Below are 7,408 nucleotides of genomic sequence, written 5' to 3'. Positions count from 1 at the left end.
AGATAGATGGATGGATGGATGGATGGATGGATGGATGGATGGATGGATGGATAGACAGACAGATAGACCAAAAGATAGATAGACAAATAGACCAAAAGATAGATAGATAGATAGATAGATAAGATAAGATAAGATAGAAGACAATTGGGAGGGAGAAAAGAAGGAAGGCTTGAATTGGAGCTAAATGTGAAGGAAACTAGAAATTTTACAAGATGGAGAGCATTCTAGATGTGGGAGAGATGAAGTACAGGGTATGACAGGACAGTAGGGTTAATTTGGCTGGATCTTAGTGTATGAAGAAAAAGAATGTGCAAATAAGGTTGAAATGGTCAGTCGAGTTGTGAAGGGTTTTAGAAAGTGAACAGAAGTTTATATTGATCCGAGGGGAAATAGAGCAGCACTCGAATTTATTGAGTAGGGATGTGATACGGTTAGACCTATACTTTAAGAAAAGAACTAATTTGGTATTTGTAAGGAGTGAGGAGAGTCAGGAAGCCTGACAAGCTGTCTGTTGCAATAGTCCAAGTGAGAAGTGATGAATAATATTGAACATAAGATGCAAACATATCAAATTTCCCTAAACTTTCTATATGACGATTTTATAGAAGTGAAATCTCCTTGTTCAATCTATCAGAACCCCATAAATGGACTATTCAACAATCAGTGTTCAAATATTTCTTAAGATGCTTAAATGTCAACAGATACTAAGAGTTTAACCTTGTTCTCTAATGAGAACAAACTCCTCTTATTGAACGTATCTGTGTTCTCTTAAATCTACAAGAAATTGCTGGTTGAACCTAATTGTCTTGGGATGTGAATCTCCATGTAATCAAATTTGACGAATTCAGTACTAAACTGCATCTATAAAAACAAAAATATTTTCTCTTAGAACCAAAAAGAAATACTGAAATACAGACAGGAGCTTCTTATTTTTGTCCTATCTTCAAAACCCCCCACGTCCTTATTAAAATATGTTTAACCTGTGACTTTTGAAAATAATAATTTTCCTACATTAAGATTATAACCCTTTCATTTTTTTTAAATTGACTCAAATGTCATGTCATCCGGGACCTCCATTACTTTTGGCAAATCTGGTTAGCTTCACAAGTCTAACATCACTCCTTCCATCGAAATTGATTAGTCTGTTGGCTACTGTGTGATCAGGTCAAACTCTTCTCCATTCTTACCTTTCAGCTTCATAAAAATTTAAATAATTCTGTAAAAATGACAGTTTTATTTTAAAAGATTATATTAAAGATAACACTAATGAAAGTTTCTTTTAACAGCATGAAAGATTAGGTTCTAGCTGGATTTAGAAAGTTGCCTTCCTGGAGCTCCTCTGTAGTCTCCGATTTGCGTCTGTTTAGGACATAGCACCACTTGTTCATTTTATAATTTCATATGTTCTTTTTGTCTATTTAAGATACTAAAATGCCTAGAACTGATTTATACCCACACATAAAATCAGGAAAATATCTTTTAAAATATAGTGTGGTCATTACTCACTGGACTTTTAAAAGCAAATCCTCATTTAACAGCAATTCTTATCACCTTAAAATTGACTTTAGGGGGCAGCTGGGTAGCTCAGTGGATCAAGAGCCTAGAGATGGGAGGTCCTGGGTTCAAATCTGGCCTCAGACACTTTCTAGCTGTGTGACCCTGGGCAAGTCACTTAACCCCCACCCTAGCCCTTACCACTCTTCTGCCCTGGAGCTAATACACAGTATTGACTCCAAGATGGAAGGTAAGGGTTTTTAATTTTAAAAAAATTGACTTTACAACTACCACCTTGAGATGGAAGTGGGGAAATGGGGAGACACTAGAGCAATTGGAGAAAAGGGTGGAAAATGTGTCTGGATGTTAACTGACTCCCATCTACTTTATTGGAAACCGGAGGACACTTTTTCTGGTTTTCAGCTACTAGTCAATTTATATTGATTGATCAAGATGTTTATAGATTTTTATGAAGGCTTCGGCCTTCCTCAGCTGTCATGATCGGGGCCCAACATACCCTCTCATAAAAGCAGCAAAGGTTAGCTTGTTTCAGAGGTTTGGCTGACGATTTAGATGTTCATAGATTGCTGGCATGACGTGCTCTATATTTTAAGATTTAATAAATAAGATCACACAACTCCAAAGATATTCCATTCCTTTCCATACACTGAAAATAGCCATTCCTTCCCACTCCTCAGTACTGAAAGTAAAGTTCTGGCCTCTAGGATTATTTATCACAGTTAGTGGTTGCCATCAGTCAAGAAAAGTTAACAAAGACCTATTGGGTTTATCTATAGGCAGCTAAACAAGCATATCTTGCTCTTCTGTTATCTTCTTGTTAACAAAGCATTATCAGGGTGTTCTAAATATCAGCATTCACTATTCCAGGTCCTTTATCTAGGGTGATGTATAGAGAGTCCATCAATTAGCGGAAAGGGTTTTTAGATACCTGCCATATATTCATTCTCTTTCAAGTTACAGATCCATTTCACTTTTATTTTTTTTAAAGTAGTATCCCTGCATATCTGCACTTAGTTCATTTCTACTCCAACAGAATGTGTGAAGCATATTCTGGACAAGCAAAACTCTGAATTTGGGGGCAAGTCTGTTCTTTGTTTTGCTGGGTTATTTGGGGGTGGGGGTGGGGAGCAGGGTTCAACTTCCCCTATGAAACCCTGTAAAATTAGGATCCCATACAGAAACACGAAAACTCTGAGCCTTCTATGGCTTCAAGGAATTTTCAAAGTAGCTACTTGCATGCCTAATCGGTTTAAGAAACCGAACCTTGGAGTAAAGGTGCCTTCCAGTTAGGCACTTTGTAAACCACCTGTATTCTCTGCCTGCTTTGCTGGTAGAAACCAAGGCAAACACTTGAATTTCGAATCGCCCACTGCTCCTTCTTTCTAAGACATTTCAGTAGTAGATATCTGTGGCCAAGATCCTGGTTATCTTTGTGGTTTCCAGTTACTCAAATAAATTCTAGCAAGTGTTCGTCCTGCGGCAAAACATCCTTTAGGTTTGTTTCCCCATCACCACCCCATTTGGGAACCCCATGAGGTGACTGACTTGGATATCGGATCATACGCCTAGAATTGGAAGCAGAGATGTGTTGGATCCAACTTGTACCAAATGAAATGTTAAATTTTCAATGTGAGCGTTGAAATCAGCCAAACCTACAAAGCAGGGCTCAACTCGTTGTCTTATTGATTGTCTAGAAAGAGATAGAGAAAATGGTAATAATACAACTTAATTTTAAAAGTATGTCCTGTGTACATTTCCCCCCCAGAGATCTGATTATTAAATATTTACCAGCACAACCTTAACTGAAAGAGACCTATCGTACCCATTTTATGTTCTCTGAATGTTCAATTTGTGAGAGTTAAAAGTGGCCCAAACTAAAAAGTATCCAAATCCACAAAGTTCTACAGGGACGCTGCAAATACTTCCAGAGACAGGCCAGCCATTAAATAACATCTATGGTAGCTATTGTTTAACTAGCACTTACTAAGTGCCAGGCCCTATGCTAAGTAGATTTTACAAATATAATCTCATCTGATTCTCATAAGAAACCTGGAGGTAGGTGCTATTATTATTCCCATTTTGTAGGTGAAGGAAAGGGAGATGAAGTGACTTGCCCAGGGTCACAAAGCCAGTAATTATCTGAAATTGGATTGAACCCAGGTTTCCTTGACACCATCCCCAGCACTCTATTGTACCACCTAACTCTCCCATTTAGTACACTAAGCCCCTAATAGGGTCGAGGAAAGAACAGAGGCTATGTAATCAAGCAGGACCTAGACTGGTGTTTCAGGAGCTCTGCTTCTAACTGTGTAAGTTTAGACAAGTCCCTTTATGTCTCTGGGCCTCAGTTTACTCTTCTGTAAAGGCCTGGTTGGACTAGGTGATCCTTAAGGTTCTTTCCAGGTCTAAACTTTTGATCTGGTGTGAGAACCTTTCCCCAACCCCTCCTTTCCTGGATTCTTTCTCCATTTCACCACAAGGCTTTCAGTCCTTTTCACCTGTCAATCTCCCTTCTCCTAAAGGAGACATTACTACCCTCCCAAGCCCAATGCGGTTTTTCCAGCTCCCCAGTTTCTGAAAGCTTCCAGGCTCCCCTCCGCTGCATTAGAAAAGGATCAACTTCACAGGCAGCAGTCTTCCTTTTTCTTAGATTTCCTAAACCCTGTCCAGAGGATCAGGACCTCAGGAGGAACTCTCTTCCTTCTCTTCTTGCTTTTTGCTGAACTTCCCACCGCAAATTCCCGCAGCTGCTCAAGGAGAACCTCCCCAGGCACTCTGGGAAAAGGAGCAGTCAGGAAAAAGGCTTCGGGTTGGGCTCCTGGGGGCAGAAAAGACCTGCTCTGACCGTCTCCACTAACCACTGGGGGGAAATGAGAGCTCGGTAACTTCTTCCTTCCCTTTCTTTCCCTGGCCAATTCCAGTGTGTCCCCCTAAAGTAGGTTCTAGCGGCTCCCTTCTCTAAAAACCACAGTTAAAAGAAGAACCACAGAACAATTGAAAGTGAAGGCTGCAGAATTTCAAAGAACAACATGGCCCCAAAGAAGAGATTTGAGATGTTCCCAACCCCCACCGCCTCCCACACACACTCCCTTGCAAAGGTGGGAGGTCTACGGATGTGGAACACTGCACATACTTGAAGACTTTTTTCAATGTATTGATTGGTTTTGCTGATTTTTTCTCTTCCTTTTTTTCTTTAAGAGATATTCTTTATTATGTGAGGTGGTTGCAGGCAGAGAGTGGGGGGCTACTAGGAGAGAGTTAAAGGAGACCAAAACCAAAGCTGTTCATTAAAAATTATTTTTAAAGAGAAAAATCTACATTCATCTAGTCCCATCTTCCCTCCCCTGTACTTTGACACCTGCCAATTCCCATAATTCCCATTGTCTCTCTCCGTTTATTTTTCTCTTTTGCCTTCTCTCCATTTCCAGTACTTTGAAAGTCGGAAGGGGCACAACTTCTGGGGCTACTGTGAAGCAGACTTCTGCCAGATTCACCCCAGCAGTAGCACGAAGTGAGAAAAATCTAGAGTTGGAAGCCCTGCGTTCAAATCCCCATTCTTGACATTACTAGTGTGACTATGGGGGAAAAAATCACTTCCCCCTTCTGGGACTCAGTTTCACTTCTCTGTAAAATCAAGACAGTCCCACTTGCTCTGTCTGCCGCAGAGTTATTATGGGGGGGGGGGGGGGGAATCATGTCTTGTACAACAAAATGACTGTGTTCGTGTAAGTATTAATCGCTGTCTTTCTTTTGGCCCCTTTACAAAGGGAAAGCCTCTCTTCGGCTTCCTAGATACCAGAAGGATTCCATTTTTCTTCTCGTCCTCTACTCTGGCTCCTTCTCTTCGTTTTAGCCCCGTCTTCTCCTAAGTCGCATGGAGCCTGGGGGAAAGCTGGACAGCTAAAAAGTTGGGAGCAAAGAACTGGCCGAGTTCGTGTTTTTCTCTCATCCTAAGGCCATTTCTCTTCCACTCCTGAGTCGTGGGGGATCTCTATCCCCCTGGGGCTGTGCCCTGCACTGAGATCACCCAACGGGATGCCTTAAATCATGAAGGCCAGTGCTGCTGCTGCTGCTGCTGCTGCTGCTGCTGCTGCTCCAATTTAGCCAGAAGCTGCTTACTCAGCAGTTGAACAAAGAGCCCTCCAACTGTCTCATTGGGACCAGGGATGGGGGAAATTGGAATCTGCAAGTGACAAACCAGTCCTTGGTGGCCTCCGGTGCTCCCTAAGGGCGCCGTTACTACCCTGTGCTGACAGATGATCCGGGGGCTTAGATTGCTCTTCTCCTGGAGCCGGGTGCCCATTATCAGGGAGGGAATGTTTTAGCCTGAGAGCTCTCTCTAGGCCATATTACACCTGCTGACCTGAAAACTTATTCTCTTAATACCTCCACCCCTCCTCGATCCCTTTCCAGCGTCTCATTTTCTCTCTCTCCCACCCCCACCCCTCACCTCCTCTGAGAAAACTCCTCCCTCCCTCCCTCCCTCATTGAGGAAAAGAAGCGGCAGCTTCCCGGACGGGACTAGCTTAGTGGGTGCCGTTGGGCAAAGCGCTGCCCAAGATTACCTTTCAAAATGCCTTTCCTTAAAGACTTGGGAATTTCCCCTTAGCCAGCCTGCCTAGGCTAGCTCGGGGCAGGACAGTTTGAAAAGCAGGGAGCCCCAGGAACCAGGGGATGGCGAGGACCTTGGTGCCCGTGCCTATGGGAACTTGGACTAACTGGACGTGTAGTTGGGAGGGCAGGAATCGGGCCCAGTAAATCATATCACCTCTGGGGAGCAAAATGAGGCGAATAATCCTTGCAGGGGTCCTTCGGTATATAAATCCTTCAAGATAAAATGGAGCTATTATCATTCCTGCCCCCTCTCGCCACTTCAGCAGGCTGAAATTTGAAATCAGCATACCTGGGAGGGGAAAGGCAACCTCCGAGGCCGCCTAATCAATCCAAAGGTTTTCATTAAGTATCGACTCCATGCCTGACTCTTTGCTTTTGTTGGTCACTCATTTCAGTCACCTCTTTGCTGGGGAAAAGAGAATTCCAAAGCCTTTGGCGTAAGCTCCCTATTTGATTTCCACATTTTGCGTGGCACTAATAATCCAGATGTTTTGTGGGACTTTTTGTCCAGCTTTGGGGTTTCCTTCTCCAGCTCATTTTACAGCTGGGGAAACAGAGGCAATCAGGGTTGTGACTTGCCCAGGATCACACAGTTAGTACCTGTCTAAGGTGGATTGAGCTCAAGTCTTCCTGACTCCAGGTCTGACACTCTATCCATTGGGCCATCTTAATACCTGGCTTACTGCCAGGTGCAATGAATGAAACCCCCTTCTCACAATGAGCTTACCTTAGAACCGGGAAGGACAAATGCACAGAAAAATATATACGACAGAAATAGAAGGGGAAAAAATACAAATCTCTACCAGTCTGTTTGGGAGGGACACAGTGAACAGTTTTGGGGATCCAAAAAAGCTGAATGGAAGTTGAAGATGGTCCCTGAGCTGAATGCTATAATAAGAGGTGGAGGCAAAGAAGGAGGACCATAGGAGCCTGGCAGTTGACCATTACAAAAGTCAGAGGCAAGGGATAGAGGGTTCTGTATGAGGAACAGAGAGATCAGTTTGGCTGCCCTGCAGAATTCAGGAGGGAGATGTAATGCCCCATTAATCTGGAGAGCTAGGTTAGGGAAAGCTAAGCAGTAGAGTTCACATTTTATCCTAGATGAAAACCTAGTGCAACCCTTTCATCTTACAGGTGAAGAAATTGAAGCTTGGGAGGGGGCAATGACTAGACCAAGTTCATACAAGTAGTAGGAGGCAGAGGAAGGAGACTGTTAGCTGTGTACTTTGTTCAGGTAAAGGAAATTGGAAGGGAGTTGTGAAGAGATGTCTAGATCTCT

Source organism: Gracilinanus agilis, chromosome 5, assembly GCF_016433145.1.
Source record: "Gracilinanus agilis isolate LMUSP501 chromosome 5, AgileGrace, whole genome shotgun sequence".
Lineage (NCBI taxonomy): Eukaryota > Metazoa > Chordata > Mammalia > Didelphimorphia > Didelphidae > Gracilinanus > Gracilinanus agilis.
Note: the sequence above shows the minus strand (reverse complement) of the source record.